General features: G+C 37.9%; 1 protein-coding gene across 3 annotated transcripts in view; it reads right to left on the reverse strand.

Moving 5' to 3' along the window:
• The window catches only part of LOC121933205 (myosin VIIA and Rab interacting protein), a 183,247-nt gene that overhangs the window by 61,354 nt on the left and 96,967 nt on the right, over positions 1-24,926 (reverse strand). The gene's annotated exons all lie outside the window — the stretch shown is intronic.

The raw sequence follows: 24,926 nt of genomic DNA on the forward strand, positions 1-24,926 counted from the left end.
GAAGTATTTACACATGTTACTGCTTCTTTGTTTCATTTTGCAAAGTTAATGGAATTCTTTTTTTAATAATGCAAGTCACAGAAAAGGTATTACACTATTTCACACATTCCATACATATATTTTAAGGGAAGTATTTACACATGTTACTGCTTCTTTGTTTCATTTTGCAAAGTTAATGGAATTCTTTTTTTAATAATGCAAGTCACAGAAAAGGTATTACACTATTTCACACATTCCATACATATATTTTAAGGCTCTCATTGAGAGCCAGCATGGTGTAGTTGTTTGAGCAACTACAGCTCTGAAGACGAGGGTTTGAATCCCTGTTTGGGATTCATTGGTTGACCTTGGGCAAGTCACACTCTCTTGATCTCAGAGGATGGCAATGGTGAACCTCCTCTGAAGAAACATGCCAAGAAAAACCCATGATAAGGTCACCGTAAGTTGGAAATGACTTGAAAGCACACAACAACAATGCTCTCATTTATGACACACTCTTAAACGCTGGTATTCAGTTGACCTTTGTAGGAATAGTCTTTCTCTTATTTAATATTCCACCTTTACTCAAGAGCTCAAGGAAACATACATAGTATTATCCTCTTTCCCATTTTTATCCTCACAATGACTCTATGAAGATGAAGATGAGAAATAGTGACTGGATCAAGATGATGATGATTTTCAATGATTTATATCGCACCTCTTCTCCACAATGAGATTCAAGGTGGGTCACAATAATTTAAAACAACAACAACAACAATTTAAAAAATACAAAAGTTAAAAAAGATTAAACATTATTGATATTAAACATAAGTTAAAACTAGTTAAAAACTGTTTAAAAAAGCATTTCCAGCACACAGGACGACACAAGTAAAATTTATTCACTGAACGCCTGCCTAAATCTTCAGCTGCCGGCAGAAAGAGAGCAAGGAGGGGGACAACCTAAGCTCCCGTAGAAATGACTTCCACAGTCTGGGAGCAGCCACGGAGAAGGCTCTCTCTCGAGTCCTTACCAACCACACCTGTGAAGGTGGGGGGAACTGAGAGAAAGCCATTTCCTGCCAATCTTAGCACTTGGGCTGGCATATATAGGGAAATATGGGCGGGGTACAAACCGCCGCTTTGCGGCGCTCCCCCGCCGCCGCCATTTGCTCCGTGCGGGAGCCGCAGCAGCCAAACCGCGCGACTCCCGCGCGGAGCAAAAAAGAAGCTCCATTTCGGAGCTTCTTTCTGCGGCGCATCTATGACGTCGCGAGGCGCCTGGCGCGGACTCGCGACGTCATAGGCGCCGCGTCACGTCTGGATGCTGTGCGTCCAGTACGTAAAGATGGCGGCGCCCATGTAGAAGGGACGCTGCCATCTTGTACGTATAGGATACGTACTAGGGTTAGGGGGGTGCGGAAGCACCGCCCCTTCCTAACCCTAGTACGTATCCTATACGTACTAAATGGCGGTGTGTATCCCGCCATGGTCCTTCAGATAGTCTGGACTCAAGCCATTTAGGGCTTTAGGTCAAAACGAGCAACTTGAATTCTTCCTGGAAATGGACTGGTACCAGTGCAGCTGTTTCAGCAGGTGAATGACATGATACCTGTAGCCATCCCCAGTTTGTGAACAGTTTCCAAGGGCAACCTCATGTCAAGTGCATTACAAAAGTCCAACAGGATGTAACCAAGGCATGTGCCACGTTAGCCAGATCTAACCTCTCAAGGAATGGGTGCGTAGGCACACTAGTTTTAACTGTGCAAATGCACTCCTGGCCACCGCTGAAACCTGGGTATCGAGGTTCAGATCCTAATCCAGCAGCACACCCAAGCTGCAAACCTAAGATTTCAGGGGGAGTGTAACCTTATCCAACACAGGCTGAATCCTTGGATCTGCCTTCCAAATGACCAGGAGCACCTTTGTCTTACCTGGATTAAGTCTCAATTTGTTCACCGCCATCCAGTCCATTACTGACAGCAGACACTGGTTTAGTACAGACGCAGCTTCCTTGGAGTCAGGTGGAAAGGAGAGATAGAGTTGGGTGTCATCAGCATACTGGTGATACCACACCCCAAAACTTCAGATGACCTATCCCAGTGGTTTCATGTAGAGGTTAAATAACATGGGGGACAGAACAGAACACTGAGGGACCCCACAGGCCAACAGCCAGGGGGTCAAACAGGAGTCCCCCAACACCACCTTCTGAGTTTGCCTCTCCAAGAACTGAAACCACTGTAAGACAGTGCCCCCAAGCCTCACCCAGGAGAGGAAACCCAGAAGGATACCATGGTCTCAGTGGTCCAGCAAAACAAATAGGGACACACACCCCTTATCCAGTTCCCTGCGTAGGTCATCCACTAAGGCAATCAAAGCTGTCTCTGTCCCCGTGAGCCTAATGGCTCAGTGGGAAATGGAACCTGAACTTCCACAGTCCTTGCTTAGTATCCTAATCATTACACTACATTGATTCAAGGCACTTTTAACAATGATGAATGGTACATAAAGTTGTTTTTCTTTTTGCCTTTTCCTTAAAAAATAAATGAGAGCAGGGGGACACCTGTGGCCCAAGAGGAAGTATTTATTTAAAGGGGAAAATAGGCATACACCCTCCATATGTTGCTGGTAGTATTTCTATTTTGTACTCTGAAGGGTATAACTTAGAAAGAAAATTTAAATAGGACATGTTCAAGGATACAGGAAACGCTCTCTTTTCCCCTCTTGTTGTTATTGTGTGCCTTCAAGTCATTTATAACTTATGTTAAGATAAACCTACAATGAGGTTTTCTTGGCAAGCTTTGTTTTTTTCCCTTCCTCTGAGGCTGAGAGAGTGTGACTTGCCCAAGCTCACTAAGAGGATTTCTGTGGCTGATAAGGGATTCAAACTCTGGTCTCCAGAGTCACAGTCTGGCACTCAAACTACTACCCTCCTCCCATATATAATGAAATCCACTAAATTTGAATTTTGATGTAAATACTGTAGATCAGCTAAGGCAGGTAAGCATCTCAAGCACTCTTAATGTCCAATTACAGTCGGCCCTTCTTATACACGGATTTTTTTATACACGGATTCAAATATACATAGTTTGAAAATGTTCAAAAAAAGTTTATGTTTCAAATATCAAACCTTGATTTTTCCATTTTTATAAGGGACACCATTTTGCTATGTCATTATATTTAATGGGACTTGAGCATACACGGATTTTGTTATACATGGGGAATCTTAGAACTAAACCCCAGCATATAACAAGGGTCCACTGTATATCTAATTTTCAATCCATAAGCAGGGGATAGAGAACACTGATTTTTCAATAAGCAAATTCTCCTTAGAGAGATAATAATGGATTAAGCTGGGTGCACAATATCTTGAACAATCCTAGAAAGTGTTCACAAATCTGGAAAAGAGTAGGCATGAAACTATGGTCCCCCCTGACTTTTCAGGAAGTACCAAGAAGTCCTTCCAATGCAGAGGTGAAATTGACAAAAGATTGAAATGTTAGGTTTGAAAATTAATTTGACAATGTTTTTGACATTACAAACTAGAAAACTAATTAGAAGCTTAAATAAATCATTTGATGTACACCAGAATATTAATTTGAGGCTAGACTTTGCAATTTTCTGAGAAAAGAATGGAGGTGGTCCCAGTTGACCTTAATAGAACAAATTTTATTACTTCAAAAGGTCTATTTCTCTTCTTTAAAATACCTTCCTCCATCCTGTACTTTTTTTCCCCAACAGAACTACAAATCTCATAATAGTACCATTGCCTGTCTGGCATGTTTGGGAACTGTTAGGTTGGAGAAGGCCATCGCAAAGCAGTGAATGCCATCCTACAGCTTAATCAATTCAATCTGACATTTATTTAGCATCTCTGTTCTTTCAATTCCCATCAATATTTACACTTTGCTCACCCTTCAAATGCCTTATTTGTTAAATGTCAATAAGAAGTTAAAAATCTATAAGATCTATAAGAAATGTAAATGATTTATTTCAGTTAGAGGGCACTGGTCCATGAAATTACAGTAATGTGGGCAGCTACAAAGCTTGGTCAATGAATTAAGAGTGGAGAAGTCTTAAGTGGAGAGTCTCTGAGTCACATTTCTGCACAACTACTGCTTACTTTCTGCCTCCCTATTCCTAATCAAGAAATGTGGTCTGCAAAGATGAGTGTACAGAACATATTTTGCCAGCAGTGAATCCATTCTGAGTTTTCATCCAAACTTTAAGAGAGCTATCCAGGGTGCTAAACCTTTGTAGAGGATACAGAACATCAGATAGTCCTTTAAAATATGACCTAAGTCCCAAAATATTTTTGCCAGCTCACTGGCATGGATGCTTATGAATGCTGAACTGCTGCCTATTTACCAATCTCTCATTCTCTTTCTCTCTTCTGATTACTGGAAAATTTATTCTGTAACTCATTTTGTATGAGTTACAGAATAATATAAAGCATTCTGTCTTTATATTAATTTACACAATAAATTCTAAATCGAGGTGCCTATTCTCTGTACATTTTCTAACAGATTACAATGACTCTAAAAGCTTTTCAGCCTCTTAACAGTCTGATAAGTCACAATGTCTTTCCTGATTCCTCCTCTGTGGAAAGGATTTGGAGAAGAGCAGCTATCCTTGTAGAAGATATTACAATAAAGGGCTCATTCAGAAGAGAAATAAGGACACTATGTACTTATTTCAGAATCCTTTAATGTTGACCTGCATTTTAGCAGTCATGAGTTACTGCATTCTGCAAATGCGGCCTTCCCATGTGCCTAGAATAATTAATAATGTCTTTTTCCTGCTCTCTTTCTTCCACTCACCTATATTGCAGTTTATGCTAATTCTCACCATAAAATACAAATTCTCATTTAAAGAACATTAGTCACACTCATTTTAAAAGGAAAGAAATGACACTAGCTCTCTCCCCCACTGGAAAGACATCCATGCTAATTGTTCATAGCCCTACATTCCAAGGCCAGAGATTGTGTTATGTAAAGTAATTATGCAGTCAAATCCTATTACTAAGTATTTTTTAAAAAAATTAAAAATATTGTGATTGAGCATCAGGATTATGTGTCATGTGATGAGTCAGTTCATATCTGAGTGCTGCAAAATCTGCCTGAAGACTTGAATGATTAAATGAATGAACTAATGTAAAAGTGGTAGCACTAATTGTGAACAAATCAGATCAGACAAAGGGAGAGTGTAGGGGCAAAAAACTAAAGAATCTGTGGCATCATATAAAAATATTAAAAATACTGATATAAATGAAGAAAGAAAAGAGAAATAGAGTGATTCAATACAAGCCCTTTTTACTCACCAATTGATATATTTTTCATTCATTTTTATGGAACATGCAAATAACATCATTTTTTAATGAAACCTGCAAATAATGTCATCAACACACTGCATTCCAATATGTTTTGTGCTGTCTTTCCAATTTACCCCAGATCTGATTCTATGTATAAAGGTAATTGCAGCGCCAACATACAGCACTGAAAGGAAGATGAAGTGCTGTTAGGTTTTTTAAGGGTGTCTGTATCTCTAGTGGAATATTTCAAAGGAGGAGCTGTGCTAGTCTATTATATCTCAAAACACCAAGGAGCTTCTTAAGACACCTTTCCTTATTATAATATACGGTTTCACGAAATCTCATGTTGGTATATATAGTACACATATTTGTGGACAGAATGTCCACAAATGGCAAAAGTGATTTTAAATGCAGAATTACTATTAGTCATAATTACCTTAATACAGAGGCAGAAGGGAACTCTCTCCATTGTTTCATAAATAGAAACAATTCCGTTAGTAGTGTGACAGTGTTGAATCTTGTCCATTTTCAACACACTCTCTATCAGTTGCCCAATGCCAGTTTCTTTTCCCAAGAGCAGGGGATTGTTTAAACATGCTCTCATTCTTGACTCTGTTTCTTCTTTTATTTGTGTTATTTCAGATTAGTTCTCCAGAATCTCACAGAGAAACGGGGGGGGGGGGGGGCTTGTCAGAAACCAGTAATGGTTCTGCAACAACCAGCACAAGCCCCAATCCAACAGAAAAAGGTCACAATGGCCCAGCAGAGGACAAGATCTATATGCCTATTGCTTTCTCTGATGAACTGAATGTGAACGTTCTCTATTAGTAAGTTGCTAAACTGCACCTGGGGGGTTGCAGCCCTTCTAAATGTGTTTTAAGTATGTTTTAAGTGTTTTTAATAATGATTTTTAAAATACTCTTATTTAATTCTTTCTTTAACTTTTGTGAACTAATGTTTTAGACTGATATTTTTAAAATTATTGTAAACCACCTTGAATCCCATCTTGAGAGAAAGGCAGGATATAAATTCAATCAATCAATCAATCTGGAGGTCTCCATATTCCTCATCCTTGTTGTCAAATACTGACCCTGTGATCTTCTGCATGCAAACCAGATAGATACTATATGACACTGAGCTATAGTCCTTTCCAAATAAGCCTTATAGGTATGAAGCAATATTCTGATCAAGTGGTGGGAACCTGCATTATACAAACACACATGGAAGGTTAGCAGATAGATTTCATTAAAAGTAGAAATTTGTAATATTTCAAGAAACTTAAATGGATGAGTTTACAGAGTGTGGTTAAATAGTTTTTCAGCACTGTTCTATAGGCATGTAAACTATGTGTATCATTTTAATAAAATGTACAGAGTTCACTGATAAACATTCCAAATGGGATGAATACTGTAATAGTTTCCTTTTCAAGAGAAGATGGGAGAACTGGTGGTTGTCTCCAAAATGGTGACATACATGATGGTTAAAATATTAATATTACCAGTGTCAACCCAGTAACCACTCACCTATGGATAATAATAAAGGGACTGAAATTATGGGATTATATACATAAGATGCTAATGTAAAGGGCTGCATGGTGAATCTGTAAGTTCGTTATGGCATTTGCTTTTGCTTTCTCAAAGAAGTTGAATACACAGCTCAGTACTTGGAAATACTTTGTCATTCTCAGAATATATCTACAAATGAGAATCTAATCTTCTTAATATATATCTACAAACAAAAGTTTGCATTTCTTTCAAGGTACAGTACTTTAAATGAATAGGAACCATCATGTTTCACACTTCCAATGACCCAATAAGTAAAATGAAGATGAGAGAAATTGACTTTCTAATGTTCCCTAATGAGCTTCACGCTGACTAATACAGTACTCTGAACTCAAATTCTCTGTTTCCACAAAGCGATGTTCACCCATATTACCCTATATTCATTTGCTCTTTTTTGAAAAACAGAAGACACAAGTAAATTCTAGCACATTCATTTATTTTGTTAAAATGTTTTTCTATATCTCCCATTTCACTGTATTCTTAATAATAATAATAATAATAATAATTGTTTTATTTATATACCGCTATTCCAAAGATCATAGCGGTGAACAGCAAGTAAGCTAATTAGCAAGTAAGCTAATTCTTCACTTTTGTGGAATGGCAATTGCTATGACAAGGAGCTGAGCAGCATGTCTATGATCACGTTAAATGTACTGAATGCTGACAAGCATAGCCAAATGTTACAGAGTTATCTCGGATCTGGAATATCATTAAAAGGTATTATGCAATTAGCAGTTTACTCTTCCTGTAACATCAAGAATCATAAAATGATTAAATTGTTTGTAAACTTTGTTCCATTATTACACTGTCACAATTCATTCTGTCATGTCTATGCTGTAAGAAACATCGGCACCAATCCATCTATGACATGACTGATGTCTCAGGTAGCTACAACACATTCAGATGTGTCCAGGTTTCAAAGATGATCTGTGATTTATCTACCTAAGCAAAGGAGGAAGAGCCAGTCCTACCATTAGGCAAAGTGAGATAGCCTTCTCAAGGGACGATTTTTGGTTGCATGAAAATACAGCAGAGAGTTAGTTATTAATGCATTAGCCTCACTGATTTTAATGAGCCTACTATGATTAAATTTGGATCCAGCTCACTGTATTTTTATCACCAAGAAAGAGAGAAAGGTGCTTGCAATATTTTCTGTCCTGGGAGACATATTACAGAATTTTATTGTGGTCTAAAGAAACAGAAAGCTATAAATATATATTGCAATATATAACAATTCAATTAAAAAAAGAAAAAGGCATTGCTTGCTGAATGAATGCTGGTAGGATGGGTGGACTTGCTATCCAATTACTCCTTTTTAGCTTTATTTGCATTTTAAAATAATGTACGGGGAGGGGAGACCCACAAGAAAATCAAACCAAACAAGTGGTTTAGTTTAAACGTCCAATGTATTATTCAGTATGTGCTGAAAGTAGACCCTACTTTAATCCTTAAGATACAACTTTCATGTAGTAATTAGGTCTCCAAAGACCATTAAAACAGCTGCAATGAGAAGATCAAGGCAACCATTTAAGAATACATTTTCAGCCCCATGAGTAAGAACTGTATCTTGTGGGTCTTAGTTTCAATCTGTTTTACTGCATAAACGCAGCATAGGCTGGATACTTGCTGCTGGAGAACACTAAGCTTTGAACGCTGAAACATCATCTCAGAAAGTTTTATGAAAATACAAATCAAATTTAAACTGATTAGGACCATTGGTCCATCCAGGTTCGTGCTCCTCCCTCTCTTTTTCCAGTAGCAGCTACAGTAGTGGCTCCCATGTAATTGGGGAGGTAAATCCATTCTTGACATTTGGCTCAACTTTAAATGAGCTATTTGTCCTTCAAATAGATTCAGCACCTTTAAAGTGTGAGCTAAACCTAAGAATTGATCCACTACCTTAATGATATGGGAGCCACCATCCACCAATGTATTCTTCTTGGAGTAATTCAGGTTGGAAATTTCTGCATGCAAAGCTTGAACTCTGCTAATAAGCTGTGGACAAACGCGTCTCAGTATTTTCCCTCTTCACAGATTCTTCTTCTTTGGCAAGAGTAAGAAACATGTGTCTCTCCAAATGTTATTGCACTGCAAAAGCACCATAGGCAATTATGAGGTCAGCAGAGGAAGAAATAACCATGAGTTGAAGAACTAAAAGCCAAGAATCAAATTTATTAATACAGGTATTAATTTATCTTACTTAGATCATTGGTGGCTATACAATCTTTTTATTATATAAAAGGCAAACAGGATATTCTAGCGACTTTAAACAATTACAAAGCCAAATTAAGACCGCAATTACTTTACAGCATATTCGCCTGGATTCTAGCCTTTAATAAGGAGATTGAATGTTTGCAGACACATTTTTTCAGGAGACTATTATCTGTACCGTCATGTGTACAGTACACCATCTGACTCTCTATGTGGAACTGGGATTGAATGATTTTGAAACTGAAGCCTGGTTGATGACTTATAGGTTTGGGTTTAAGATACATTTCCAGCCTAATAAATCCAGTCTTTTATGGTTCCTACTATCTGACGTTTACTATGCTAGTTGGGCTAAATTTTATGAAAGTAAAGTAATTTCTGTAGGTTTAAATGTTGATTCTCTCCTTTTACTGACCAAAAAGGAGTGTCTTGAATCTATTAGAGTCTGCCTTGCAGAGAGAGAATATCAATTGACATATCCAACTCCTCCCAGAGTGTGTTCTCCAGCAACGCTCGATATCCCTCCCTTGCAGGGTAAGATAGCAGACTATTTTCAAACCCGTTCACTGCTGGTGTCGAGGAAGGCCTTTTTGTTTGCAAGACTGAATGTACACCCCTCAAATGTTACCAAGGGCAGATATCTTTTTTGAATCGTGTATGTCACTGTGATCAAGCTCCAGATGTTCTCCATCATATTGCATTGCTTTGTCCATTGTATATAATGCCAAGGGAAAAATTGTTAAGAAGGTTATTGGAAATGAATATCTCTTTGAATGGGTTATCAGTGGAATACCTATTGGAAGATCAGAACCTACACATTACCTGGTTAATGGCCAATTTTCTGGTGGAGGCAACAAGATTATGGTTTAAATTTTAAAATGATCCTGAAGTTTTATTGTAAATGTTGTATATGCATGTTGTTTTTCTATGCCTAATAAAGGTTGACTGAGTGACTGACATCTTACTTATTTATTAAAATATTTATATGCTCCCCTGTATCTGAAGATCCTAAAGGAGCTTACAATAAAATAAATTTAAAGCAATATATAATAATGATTGATTTAAAAAAAACCAGAAAACAGTTTATCAATTAAGACGAGATGAATTAAAATAAGCTAAAACAAATTTAAATAGTAAACAGCCATAAGACATGTGCAATGCATCCTAGATAAAATTAGGCTTGAAGAATTTAATAAAAAGCCAAGTTTTGTTTTGGCACTAAAATGATCCCATGGACGCTGGTGAAAGGAAAAGTAATTCCTGATGCATTTTGGAAAAAGTTTTCAACTGGTTTCTGGAAAGCTCAAAATATTTTGTTTACTTAGGCAAGGCTTCCCTGACCTGGTTGTTTCATTTCAGAGGAGCATATTGTTACCACCAACCATCTTAAACTGAATATGGAAAAATGAAAATCTTGTTATTTTAGCCTGATCATTCCCTAGCCCTACTTTTATGCTCTCCACTGTTTTTGCAGGCTACACAATAGTTTTTGATTTAGTTGCTAGGATCCTCAGAGTGCTGATGGATGATCATTTGTCCCTGAGCCCCTTTATTGGACTGATAGCAAAGACATGCAATTTCCATCTTTTGAACATTCATAGAATCTGTAAGTTCTCAACCGTCAAGACTGGTCCACGCTTTGGTTATGTCACATGCACGGTGCAGGTAAATCCACACTTTGGCTATGTCACCTGCATGAGGCATATAAATCACTTTGGTTATGTCACACCTGGGTAACTGTAATAGCCTACTGGAGATTTGCCTTCTTGCTCTCTTCTCCCTCTGACATTAATTCAGAACAGTGATATCCAGGATTTTAAATCTCCCTAAATATTCACGTTTCCTTCCCAATAGATCTTGTAACTGGCTACCAGCTTGGGCCAAGATATGTTTGAAACTTTTGCTTCTGGTATTTAGTGCTCTGGGTTATAATTTTTATCTCAGGATAATTGTGTCAGGATAACTGTACTTTTGGTTGGCACTTATTGCATGATGTTGTTCCTATTCTGTGGGAGATCAATGGCAAGGTGTGCTAATGGCACCCTCATTCTCTCTCTCGCTCCCTCTCATTCTCACTCACACATACAGAGTCACACATGCCTGAAAATGAACGAGGAAAAGCCAAAAGACCCTTACAGTTTAGGAAAGCATTAACACCCTTCTTCTTTCTTGTTGTGTCTTCCTTCAGACATACTAATCAGTACATGAGGACAGATCAGACGGATAGAAGTAACTGTCCACTTTTACTGGCCATCAATTAGTTTAGATTGGAGGACTCCCCAAGGAAAAGAAGGAGGGAGACCTTTTTAAAGGTAACCCTGATTTCATTTACAGTATATTTCTGTGCTGAGGAATTTTTCTATGTGTGTGCCAAACTAGGAAAAGGGGCAGTACTTAGTGGTAGTGGGTGAGCAATGCCAAATGCTGTGTGTGATAAGGGTTTTGCAGGAATGAAAGCTCTAATGCTGGGGAAATTATGAAACTGCAATAGGAAAGAGAGCAGTCCTGATTGGGTAGTGCTTTTGAAAACAGCACTGATTTAATGGGAGAAGAGGCTCATGTGACCAGGCTCTCACTGTCTTTGTCTCTGACTGTACATGTTTGATGTTCTGCCTTTTGGTGGGAAGGGCATTATAAAAGTTTTTAAAAATATTTCATTTTTTTTTTTAAAAAAAAATGGTGCGCTACCTATCAGGACAAAGAATCTTCCCAAAGTGGCTCATGATCATGAAACAAATTTTAAAAAGAGACATGATATGCAACTCGTTTTAATTTAGAATGGTAAGTGCTAACAACATTTTTAACATTATTAATTGTTGAGACCAGGCAAGATATGACAATGGGCCCGAACAGACATGCCAAAATTAAGCTGCTTCAGGTCACTTTCAAGGTATGCTGTTTAAATGGCACATGCATCTTAAGAGGCCAGAAGCTGTGCCAAAGCTGCGCTCCAGTCCTTATGATTGGAGCATGGCTTTGGTGTGGCTTCCAGACTCTTAGGACACATGTGTCATTTAAACAGCACACTTCCAAAGTGGCCCAAAGCAGCTTTATTTTGGTCTGTATGTTTAGGCCCAATATTTACAATACCTGTATTTTTAAATACAACAGTGTAGTTCATTGTTTAGATAAAATATTCAGTATCGTACTTCAGAATATAAGTCATGTAGCATACTTCGTCATCATTTATATTGGAAATACCACTATAATATAAAATTTCTCATGAAACGGATTAGGGAACATGCAGACTAGCTGAAAAGTCCAATAATTTGTCCCTGCATTTTCTGATTTTATACTGGGTAAAAATAAACTGATCTGGGGAGTGATCCTACCAGAGCTGATAGAAAATATTTTGGGATGAACAAAATGTGTATGGCTCTCCAAAATGAAATGGGAAAGAACAGGAACAAAATTTTGGCCCTCCCGGTCTTTTTAATCAAGCTGGATGTGCCCTCATTTAAAAAAAACAACAGCTACAGTTATGCAAGAATTCTTTTGCCTTCTATTTGTATATTTCAAATGCTGATATGCTTATGAAACTAATGTCTGCAAAAATTATATCCACTGTTGATATGTGAAAGGATACAAATAACAAAAAATGCACAGTTCTTTAACACAGCGGATGCAAAGCAAAACAATAGATGGAGCACAGATTAATCATTTTTAATTATCCAAGAATAAGGTTTTTTTTAATGCAAGCTACTTATCTGCCCGAGGATTTTTGAAAAATAGCAAAACAAAAACCTGTTCTCGAAGCACAAAACTACCTCCAAAAGAGATACAAGGTCACCTCCATTTAAAAAAAATGTAAGTAAGGATAAACTGAGCAAATTGTATAAGCCTGATTAGAAATACGATCCAATGATTAATATACAACAATAGATAGCATAAAGACAATAGCGTGATAAGAGGTCTGCTCCTCACTTCAAGAACACATTGCTAAGGAAGAAAGAAAAAGGATAATCCCATCTATGGAGAGAACGAAAGCTCTCATCAGTGGTAATAATAAGATTGACTAAAATTCAGTTCAAGAGCTTTTAGCTTACCAAATTTCCCCCAAGCTCTGCTTCTGCTCAGATTAAACCTTTACCTCTAAACACTTCCTCCTTCATCCTGGAAGTCCAGCTTTTGCAAAAATAGAGATGTACGTCTGATTATAGAAAATGGGTACATCCTATTCCATCCTCCCACTCTAAGATGCTATGTTCATTTTGAGAGACCAAACTGTTCAAGGGAATATATTATCTAAGTTGGGGTAGGGGGAGCATTTGATAATCAACCAGCTCAATAAATGTTAATCTCAGCTGTCACAAACGGATGCTCTGACCCTGAGGTACATCCTGCTTTTAAGAAACTCAGAAAACTCAAGTATTGTCAGTGCTGGGAATTCATGACCCAATGGTATGGCAGGACATTATAATATTCCAGCCTGAATCACAGAGTGCAATCCAGTCGATACTGATCTTGCAGTAGCTCCAGAAATGTGTCCTAACACATTAGATTCCATTTCAATCCCTGTATGGCTAAAGTTGTAGAGAGAAGCAGAGTTTCCTCAGCAAATGCAAACAGCATCTTAAATTATGGAGAGAGGGAGGAGTGTAGAAGTCTATACCGTCTATGTATTTTGTTATACTTTTATAGTACAGTATGTATTTTATGTGCAAATAAGCATCTAAATATGCTATAAAGGAATGCAATTCTAGTTTTGCTCCTAAAAAGCACAGCTAATGTCTTCAACATTTTGTGCAGTTTGCAAGCAGAATGTGATTTCAAGGGCTATGAAACCACTGGGGAACTGTTATTTTTGCTTTTTATTTATTCTCCCTCCCCATGAGCCATTAATTGGAAACATGATGCATTTAAATTTATGTCTTTTTCCAGCAGTGCTGCATGTGCATAGCATCCCCAACCAGGAACCAGATGCTAGAAATATTAATTTTGTAAATTTCTCAGACGCCTAATAGAATAAAGAAAGGTAGAGGCCTCTTTACCATTGAAAATCAAGAGAAAAAAACACATACCATCACATTTACAAATAATAATGAGGATTATAATCCCAGTTTACCTAACCAAAAGTGGCTAGAAGTTTGGGCTCACATACAGATTAATTCTGGATGCTTGTGTGCTATTATTGGGGACCTTGGTAAAATTAAACCTATTTTTATTTCCATTTACAATTCATTCCTTCATTCTTTGGAACATGCTGCAAAGCAAATAGAGCCATATAAACTGTTAACTGTCTGGTATAATAAGAAACTGGATTTTAGATGCTTCAGTTTGTTTTTCTTTGAAAATACAGGGAGAAAACTGATGTTATGATAGCATGAGGCATGTGTTACAATGCAAGCTGTGCCAATTTCTCTACACAGGGAACGTTCATCTATATAATTATTTATTATATATCCTGCCTTTCTCTAAAAATGGGATTCAAGGCAGCTAAAGTATGGCATGAGCAGGAATGAGAGGGCTGGGTTAAGACATTTTGCTATCTGAGGCAAAGCAGCCACCTTGAGCCACCTTGACAGCTGAAGTGAATTTAGCCCAAATCTGGTCAAGTCATTTTAGCACAGTGGTGGGCGAAGTGTGGCTTGTGAGCTGCTTTCTGCCCCAGAGCCACCTTTGTGGTTCCCAGGACTCCCCAGGGGTAAAGGAAATTAGTACTTGAGTCTAAAGAACAACAGCTAAACAGTAAAAGAAACTGCTTGATCTAAAAGGTCCACCTCCATCAATTGACTAGCTAATAATCTGCTGCCTTTTCATGATTGCCCCTCCAAAAAGCCACCCAAAGTACCACTGTTAGGGCTGTCCTTGCTTCCTCACCAAATTCCTAGTCCTCCCCATTTGTTTCTATACTGCTTATCAGTGCACTTAAACCTTCCCTAAGCGGTTTACAATATGTAAGTTAATTACCTCCAACAAGCTGGGTATTCATTTTAGTGACCTCAGAAGGATGCAAGGCTGAGTCAACCCTGAGCCTCTGGCTGGTATTGAACATGAGTGGTTTGTGAGTGAGTGGCAGCAGTACAGGCATTTAACCATTGTGCCACCAGGGAAGGGGGCAAAGGAGCAGTCACAGCAAAAGAGGCAGCGAGGGAGAGACAAAGAAAGAGGCTGGGACACTGAGCAAACTACCCAGGACTATGGCAGCACCCTTTATCTTCTCTTGCTGTCCTCAAGAGGGTCCTGCTGAGGAAGCGGGGGGGGGGGGGATGCCATGGATATTCACAGTTTTTCTACTTTCGTGGGGGTCTTGGGCCCCTAATCCCCACAAATGTGGAGAACCATCTGTAATTTGGAGGAGGGGAAAGATTTGCCACCCCAGCCTACTTATGGTTTAAATGCTCCCCTCCCCAATTTATGTGATGTTGGTAATTATTCATTTCTGTCCCAAGGTCTGCTACTCTTAGGTCTTGTTTTTCTATCATTTGCAGTGTAGCAAGCCAAAGCAAAACAAAACACCAAACCAAACAAGAACATTTTTCTCCAGGAAACTGTGGAAGACTAAAACTTTCTAAAGTCTTCCTTGGCTGAGACATTTGGCTTGGCCCCAGAAGACAAAGCCCTTTTGCACAACCTCTCAGTTCATGGCCAGAACGTGCCACAAAATGTAGGCGAGCAGTAGCAAAAAGGACAGAAATGCCTTTTGAGTTCAAGACAAGTTATTCAAAGACTACAAGGAGGTCACTGGAGAGAAACGCATAGGAAACTGTATAGGAAACACAATGGTTTTTAAGTTCAGTTGCCTTGCAACACTGTATTTATCTGCTGTCAATAAACTGACTGATCTTCATTAAAAATTTACCAGGCTCGCTAGCTCTCCAGATCTATCTATTCTCAGTCAGTTCTAATAAAATAAAAGAAAGTAAGTAATTTAGCCAAAAACCCAATTCATGGTGGCCACATTAAAAGCAAAGCACCTGCAATGGATAACAATGATACCACTTCATACATGCAGACAGAATGAACACAATTTGTTTGTTTATCAATGTAGATTTAAAAACATCTATCAGGAATGAGACAGGCAAGTTTCTGGGCTACAGAGACAACTGGTCCTCCTAACATCTTCTTACTGCGTGAACAGGAACGTCAAGTATGTCCTAGGAATGGTTGCTTTTCTTTAACAAAAATTCTGGCATTTAAAACTTTGCAATCTAATCACGGGTTTCTTCCAGTTGCTTCCATAACACATGAGTTTCAGCTTATATATAGATTTATGCCCTTCAGGGGTGGTTAGGAATCTGACTGCAGAAATTTCTGAAGCTGAGAATCTCATTCCATTTTTATCCAGTAAATGGAAGGAGCTTCAGAAATTCCTGCAGTCAGATTTCTATCCACCTCTGAAGGCCATTACATACATACATACATACATACATACAATGAAAGGCATTGGGCTTTTTCTAAAATAAAACAGCCATCTATTAAGCACTTTGAGACATGTCTCCAGTTTTTCATGTGGATCCTTTTGGATGCTCTCTGTGATGTTCCTCTGAATATCAAGATGCTATGAAAGGCACAAGAACAAGGCCAAGGACAAAGGGTGGGGACAGGTGGCCCTCCTGGCTATAATTTTCTGCAAGAAAAAGGAGCAGAGTAACTTACCGAATCAATGTTCTTATCTCAACTAAAATCTGTCAAAGATGTAACCTAGTAGGGCTTGCAAGCAACTGGCACTCAAGGATTTTATAGCATTGGGTTAGCTATAGAGGCAAGTACACTAATTAGCTGACTATGTAAAGACAGCTAAGATGTTTAATACAATGGTGATAAGCTGCATTAAACATGCTTAGCATTCATTCTGATTAATTCAGATATACCGAATTGCTTGAACAGTGCTAGAGCAAATGAGAAATCTTCACTTTACAACACTGTACATTACTCAAGTGATCTTTTCTTCACAGTTCCTTTGTGTAAAAATGAGGCTCTTCTATTTAAAACATTGGAAATATAGCTATCTTTATGGCTGCTGATTTTATGTGAAAATGAAGAGCTATGAGCCCCTACCCCTGTGAGTTCTCCCATTTGGGTTTTAACAGATCTGTTTTCAATTCCCCACAGATGCTGTAGAAGTTGCTCATCTCTTCATTGAAGGGCTGCATTTTTAAGAAATGCTTTTGGTTAATATAATTTTTAAAAGCCTTCATATGATCAACAAATAGTTATTTGTGTGGCCAGCTTTTAGCTTTCAGATTTAATCCCTACAGTTTTTAAATAGAATAGCACGATTCACATTGCAGCCTGACCTGGAATTACTGCCAACCTGAATACAATAAGAAATCCAAGCAAAGAGTGTGCCTGCCCATCTCTCAGACTGTGGGTGCCCATGTAAAACCTATATCCAAAGGTCCCCATTCTCTCAGTAGAATTTCAGAGCCTAGTACGTTGAGTCTATGTTGCTTCAGGGCAGCTGCAAAGCTTTGTAGATGAACATCAAGAAATATTACTTTAAAAAGAAAAGGTATCTTCTTCAAAATAGCAGCAGAATAGCAAAATAGCCTTTGTTAGGTGTCCTGCCCTCTTCTGAAAACTTTCTCCAAACCTCCTTTCTCTCTCAGTCTTGCTCACTGAAACAGAGTGAAATCAGTGTTGCCTCTTAGCACTGCCACATGCTTGGAAGAAACCCAAATTTGGAGCATATTTTCTAGCGTTTCCAGTCATCCCCTTCTCTATCTTCCTAAAACTTACAACGTAACAACATGGTGAAATATTTATCTTCTCAAAAATAAGCCACATTGACTTTAATGCTATTTACTTTTGAGTTAGTTGGTACTCATGCTAACATTAGGACAAGACAGCAATGCATTGGCTCTCTTACTGGGTTGCCAGAATGGATTGCAGAATGCATTTGGGTGGAGAGGGAACCTGGGGGATAAGGTGAACATTATGCAATCACTATCAGAAAAAACATGATATAGTGGTTTGAACACTGGACTACAACCCTGGAGACCAGGGTTCAATTCCTTGCTCAGCCATGAAAAACGACTTGGTAACCCCGGGCAAGTCACATACTGTACTCTCAGCCCCAGTAACCCCCATAATAAGGTCACCTTAGAGTTGCCATAAGTTGGAAACAACCTGAAGGTACACAACAACAACTACCTTAAAGAAAGGTGTTATTCTATGTTTATGCAGACCTTTCACTAGGGTATATATGTTAAAACAAACAAAAATGCTCAGAGGCAGTAGGTACCATCTTACAACTGTTTACTCCAACTTGAATAGAATGCAATGCAATGTGTACTGCAAATTCTTTTAACAAAGTGATACAACTCCACTTTGTGGTGGTCTTGCAAACACTTGCCATTTCCCCCAAAGTAACATCACTTTTGTATGTTTTTAATTATACTATTCTTTTAAATTGTAAGATGCTCTGAGTCCCAGTTTTGTGGAGGGAAAACCTGAGATATTGATATTAATAATAACTAATATAACACACACAGCAACATCCTCCATAGAGATGGTACATACAGTAAAAACACTGCATGGCATGCATCCAAGAATAAACAATTCCATTATATAAAACATTACTGGCACTACAATCCATCCCATACGAATGGGCCTAAATACAGAATATACTCTAGAATCACTTCTGAAAGAGAAGTTTTCACACTAAAACAAAGATTATGAAAAAATGGAGAAAACATGATACTTGAATGAGAGTTATTCTGGCCCTAACAAGCTAAGAGGAAGCATAATTTGCATTTTGTCGTTGCATGTGTCCTATATATGTTTCTGATCATAGAGATTCTGTAAGCATGGTTAGCTGAATACACTACAGAATCCTTTGTGTATCTTCACAAGGCAGCTGGGAGCTTTGGAAAGTTGGGACAGTGATTATGCACATTACACATATGTCCCTTACTCATGTTATCTCTGCTCCTGTGTATATGACTTCCTGGATAATGCTTATATTGCTTCAAAATATAGACTGTAGGCTTCAGGTTACAATGATGACTGGCACTTCAATTTAAATATGGAGGGTAATAGTAGGGATTTTTTTTAATGGGTGGAACTATAGGAAGTAGGAGAAGCTCTGGATATGTGGGCATGAGTATAGTGAGTAGGACTTTTGGCACTTCCATGTTTCAAAAACACTAGTCATCCCCACCTTCAAAACTGTCTCTTAGCCCACCTCTCAGTTCCTACAGAAAGAAGCTGTTTTTTTTATTCTGACATTACAGTTGCCCAGATTATCTGTGGCATTTGAGTAGGTTTCACATCGCAAGATACAAAATACATACAAGATGGAAAATTGTCTTACACCTCAAAGTCCATTAAGGACGGGGGGAAACACTGTCTACAACCTTAAAACAACCTGCAACATTTGACATTCTTTAGTCTGACACCTTCCTTTTTTCAGTTTGTGAAAAGCTTCACAATGCTTATCTGAGCCAATCATATTTAAATTCATAGGACTTGAGATGACATCTGTAACTACTAAATTGTCCCCAAAGGACATTTATTTATAGCTTTCAAGTCAGAGCAAAATTTACTGAATGTAAAACTACAAGTTAGGGCTACTACTTTTTTGACTTTCTTTGAAACATTTATTAAGTACTTGCCAAATATTATTTTTCAATAGGAGAAAAATTTAGGGGTAGTCACTGACAGTTTGCATAAAAAATAGTCAGGTTTACATTTGTATCAATCCCACACCAGTGTCTTCCAAAGGGGTGGGGGGCAGATACATATAAAACTTAAAGTGACTGTTTAGTTTGAGCAGGACTGTTTCCCATTTACATGCTACTTTATACTGCTATTTTTCCTGCATTGTGGAGTGAGTTTACAAAATATGTCGCAGACTGCAGAAGAAACAAGGAGCTAAGAATGTCACTATCAAATGTAGGGCTAGTTTGCCAGTGGATGAAAATGACTTCAAGCTTAAAGCCTGCCTACAAACTACCAACTCTGCTCTGCATTTTTTCATAATCTCAGATTTGGGTATTCTTGCCAGAGCCAACTGAGGAATGAATGCAAATCCTCACAAGCACTTTCGTCTTTATTATTATCATGTATATTCTAGGAATAAGTGTTGCCTTCAAAACAGGAGCAAAATAGGATTGCATTTGCCAGGGAGAGACCAGAGAGGGAAATCAATGGATAATCATACTCTCTCAGCCTCACAGAAAGGCAATGGCATCCCCCCCCCAACATATCTTGCTGACGATCCCTTATGATAGGTTTGCCTTAGGGTCACTGTAAGTCAGAAATATTTGAAAGCCCCACACCAATCTATAGCGTGTAGAAAAGGGTGTAGGAGAAATTCTTCCTAATTCCGTGCACCCATGCAAACATGACAGGAGCTGTTTGCCTATCAGATTAAAAGAATCTCTACCTGCCAGACAAAGAAATAATCTGCCCCTTCCTTTAGTTAATTATTAAAATTAGCTATTACCTGCACCCGGATCCAAAGGTTGAGGATTAACCAATCATACAACAATTAATGATCCTGTATTTCCCCTTACCTGCTTTTCTGCCTTTATAAGTAAGAGATTTGTATGGTTCAAGCAGTCAATTGATTTGACCACACTGTCATACTGAATTGACCACACTGTCAGTTATATTGGCCACACTGTCAATAAACTGTCCATACCAGATGGCAACTGGCTATGTCTGATTTCTCTACAAAAGGGAATGGTGGAAGAATTTAGGCCCACTATACTACAGGCCATAAGCTATAAGCAAAAACCTGTTCACAGTTTCACGACTACATTATACAAAATATGAATGGTACCCAATATAGAAGGAATGAGACAAGCACAAAAGGAAGTGAACAATAGGCAAAAAGAAATACAGAACAAAATTGGAATTACAGTATATGTAACATTCCATTTTGAAAAAGTGGAATTTTAAAAAAAAGCTATCACGGAAACTATGAAAGAAAATAACAAGAATAAAAGGCCTACGACCAAGTAAACTTTTAAAAAATTGCCACCCTTGCTTTTATTTCTATGCATCAGAAATTCAAACAGTGCATTCAGATTTAACAGCTAACATTTTGTCAGCATAACCTTAAGTTGTTTTTTAAACTCCATTAGTATTCATTCAAGACTACAATGGTAAGAGTAGGTAAGAAAGTCAGCAGACAAGTGCTTAATTGGAGCTTATCCTTGCAAAATTCCAACAGTAAAGCAAAAGCCAAAACAAAGCCTCACAACTTAAACTAAAATGCTTCCAGCCAAAGGATAGGTTCAGGAGATTTACAGTGTTTCACACAGGTTTGGTAGTCCCATCAGTCAATCAGGTGGACAGTAATAGATCTTATCCTTCAGCAGAAGAAATATGCAGATGCTACAAAATCCTAAAGTAGACAAAACCTATTGTAGAAATAAATATTCTGATAAACAAGCATAGGAGAGATGTATGTAATATGTTTACCACTGATGTAAAGAATAATATTGCTACTTAACTAAACAGGAGTTAACAATCTTCTGCTATTGGCCACAAAACGCTGATATCTGAGGCATCCATATTGCAAACACCCATGACCAAAACAAAGGATAAAGAATATTTCCTCTATGAAGGACCACTGACCAATGGAAAAAATAAATAGAAGTCATAAATACATATATTAATTGTTTTGATGTTCTTTTTGTATAATAAGGCCTGTTACAGACTGCCAAAATAAAGCTGCTTCGGGTCTCTTTGAAGGTATGCTATTTAAATGATGCATGCACCCAAAGAATCCGGAAGCTGCACCAAAGCTTAGGAATGGAGTGTGGCTTTGGCGCGACCTCTGGACTCTTAGGACCCATGCATCATTTAAACAGCATACCTCCAAAGAGACCCCAAGCAGCTTTATTTTGGCAGTCTGTAACAGGCCGAAGTATTAATAGTATGAGGTTATTCTTAATACTCAAAATACTAGTTGGTTGTATCAAGTCATTCCATTTGAAAACTGCTTCTCCCGTACATAGATCCTGAACAGACAGGCCAAAATAAAGCTACTTTGGGTCACTTTAGAGGTATGCTGTTTAAATGACACATGCATCTTAAGAGGCCAGAAGCTGTACCAAAGCTGCTCTCCAGTCCTTAGGACTGGAGCATGGCTTTGGTGCAGCTTCCGGTCTCTTATGAAGCATGCAGCATTTAAATATCATACTTCCAAAGTGACCCAAAACATCTTTATTTTCGCTTGTCTGTTTGGGCCCATAGAAAGGTAGCAGATTGGGAATGCACTCTGTCTCACGTCATCCCTCCATTTGCACTTCAGTGGGGCTAGTTCCCCTGGTTGCTTTCTCATACTTGAAATATGACAATACCATTTACACCACCCTGTTTGCTACACCTGCAGCTCCATGATTAGTCAGTGGCATACCTAGTATATTTGACACCTATATTTTCCACTATGAAAAAAAAAATCGAATTACTGATTACTACACTGGATGCACTTTGTATGTATTTGTACCTCAGCCCTCATTAATGGCTACATAAAGGTTTGTGTGTTTGTTTGTAGGTGTGTGCTTTCAAGTCATTTGTCAATTTATGGCACCTCTAGAATTGCATTGGATTTTATTAGGGAAGGAATACTCAGAGGTGGTTGGCCATTGTCTCCTTCTGAAATATAGCCTACAGCACCTGGTATTCATTGGTGGTGCCTCATTGAATCAGGCTTGACCTTGCTGATCAGGAGGATATTAAAGCCTTTAAGGTTTATCATTTATTGATTTAGTTAATAATCTATTACTACTGCTCAGGCTTAGAGTCATGCCTATCATTATTCTTTGAAAAGAGGCCATATTACATAATAGGGAGCATTACGTTTTACTTAGTTTATTACATATACAGTCGGCCCTCACTTTACACAGGGGATCCATTCCAGACCCCCCCTCCCGCTGCCCCGCCCAAAGCAAAAAACGCATATGCTCATGCCCTATTGGATAGAATGGGACTTGCCACAGGTGTGCACATCATTGTTTCTATGGCCAGGTGGCTTCAGCGTAAGCTGAAAGCCACCTATAATGAGCCCGCGTATGGCACGGGCTCACTATATGTTGTCTTCACTATAACTGGCACTTTAACTTTACTTTATCAAGACACTAGTAGTTCTAAAATAAAATGGGAAGGCGAACTGAATATATCAATACCCCAATCTGAATGGCTATTATCTGGTCATCTCCCCCATTGAAATCAAGATCAGCCTTGACCAGAGAAATTTTTTAAAAACTGGTTCACAAATGGTATATGACCCCCTATTAGATTATCATGGATGGTAAAATCCATGTTGCCCTTATGTTGGTGGGGATGCCCAGTCCCAGGCATAAACTGCCTGAAAATTAATTCCTTTTGGCACGAAGTGCTCAATCAGATTGCTTTAATTACTAAACAAAAAAATAAACTTCTTCCCAATCTATACTATGGGTAATAAACATTTAAGACACAAAATGCTGATTACTTTTCTCGTGACAACAGCTCGACTTGAAGCGATCAAAGCTTAGAAGACAGGACTTGTGAACCTAGATAACTGGTGGAAAAGGGTTTGGGACAACTGGCTGACGGAGAAGCTATTGGATAAAATGAAATGTAACTTAATACAACAAAACCAAGAATCTTTTTAGGAAAAATGGCTTCCTTTATTCACCCATCATCCTGCCATTTGTCATTATGATCTGATGTTTTTCTAACAATTCAATCTGTATAAGATTATATATACGTGGCGATACTGAATGTCCATTTTTATAATTGTAATATTTTGTGGACTTCTGACATCTTTAATTGTTTCATTTATTGTATAATTTTAATAAATTTAATATTTAAAATGGAACTTTACTGTCATAGAGATTTAAAAACTTTAGTCTCTAGGTGGCCACAATGGCAAAACAGACACCAATATTGGCTATTACTAGCAATATTTCCATAAACATTTGCCTTAAAGTTATACCTTTATTTTTGTTTCGTTGTTTCTATAGTGCCACTAAAATAGCAGCTGTAGGTGTTGTGTTTTCCTGCTGAGAATCTCCTTGAGTACCCATACAGTATGACTGACTGAGATTACAATACTGCCAAGGAAAGTTTAAACACTGTTTTAAATATCTATCACATATTTTAAAAAAAACATGTGAAAAACTAATATTCATATTGCCTTGGAAACTCAATTTCATTCTCAACCTAGCATTCAATAAAGTAAATGTGCATTTGATTGAAATGTCTACAAAGAAATATCTTCTGAACTGAATATATTTACACATAAAATACAAAGGTCTCACTAGTTCACTGGCTTTCTTTTCAAATTGTGTCTGCTGAATTTTAGGTTACCGCATGATGTTTTTAAGCAATGAAATGTTTTCTGAAAAAATGTAAATCAAATCAAGGAGCCTAGCTGACTATTTTCCTGTGTTAGAGTATTAAAGGGAAAGAGGGAGAAGAATTTTATTTGGATGAAAATCCTTGACAAAGCTATCAATTTCTCACCTCCTGATACTTGTATCAGAAATATACCATGTATATTTTTTAATTTAAGTTAAGTTAATGTTTAGTGTACTAGCCAAAGGCCATGACAAAAAGAGTTTATCAAAAAGCATAAAACATTTAAAACAAAAGGCACAGAATATTTTAAAAATATGACTGAGTAAATTCCTGCATAGCAAATAAAAGCAAAGTCTATAGCAGGGGACAGAGCTGACAGGTCTAGTCTTCAGAAGAATCATGTACCACATTTTAAAGAATTCTACAGTATGGAATTAGCAAAATTTTGGCCCTTCAGATGTTTTGGAGTGTAAACTACACAATCCCTTACTGGTTATGGTGCCTGGAGCTTCTGGAAGTGGAAGCTCAAATCATTTGGAGGATCAAAGATTTTTTAACCTCTGGAACAGAATGGACATTTTGCCTACTGTGCCTTCTATATTGTGACATGCCATTATTTTACATCT

This window comes from Sceloporus undulatus, chromosome 6 (genome assembly GCF_019175285.1).
Source record: "Sceloporus undulatus isolate JIND9_A2432 ecotype Alabama chromosome 6, SceUnd_v1.1, whole genome shotgun sequence".
In the NCBI taxonomy this organism is placed as follows: domain Eukaryota; kingdom Metazoa; phylum Chordata; class Lepidosauria; order Squamata; family Phrynosomatidae; genus Sceloporus; species Sceloporus undulatus.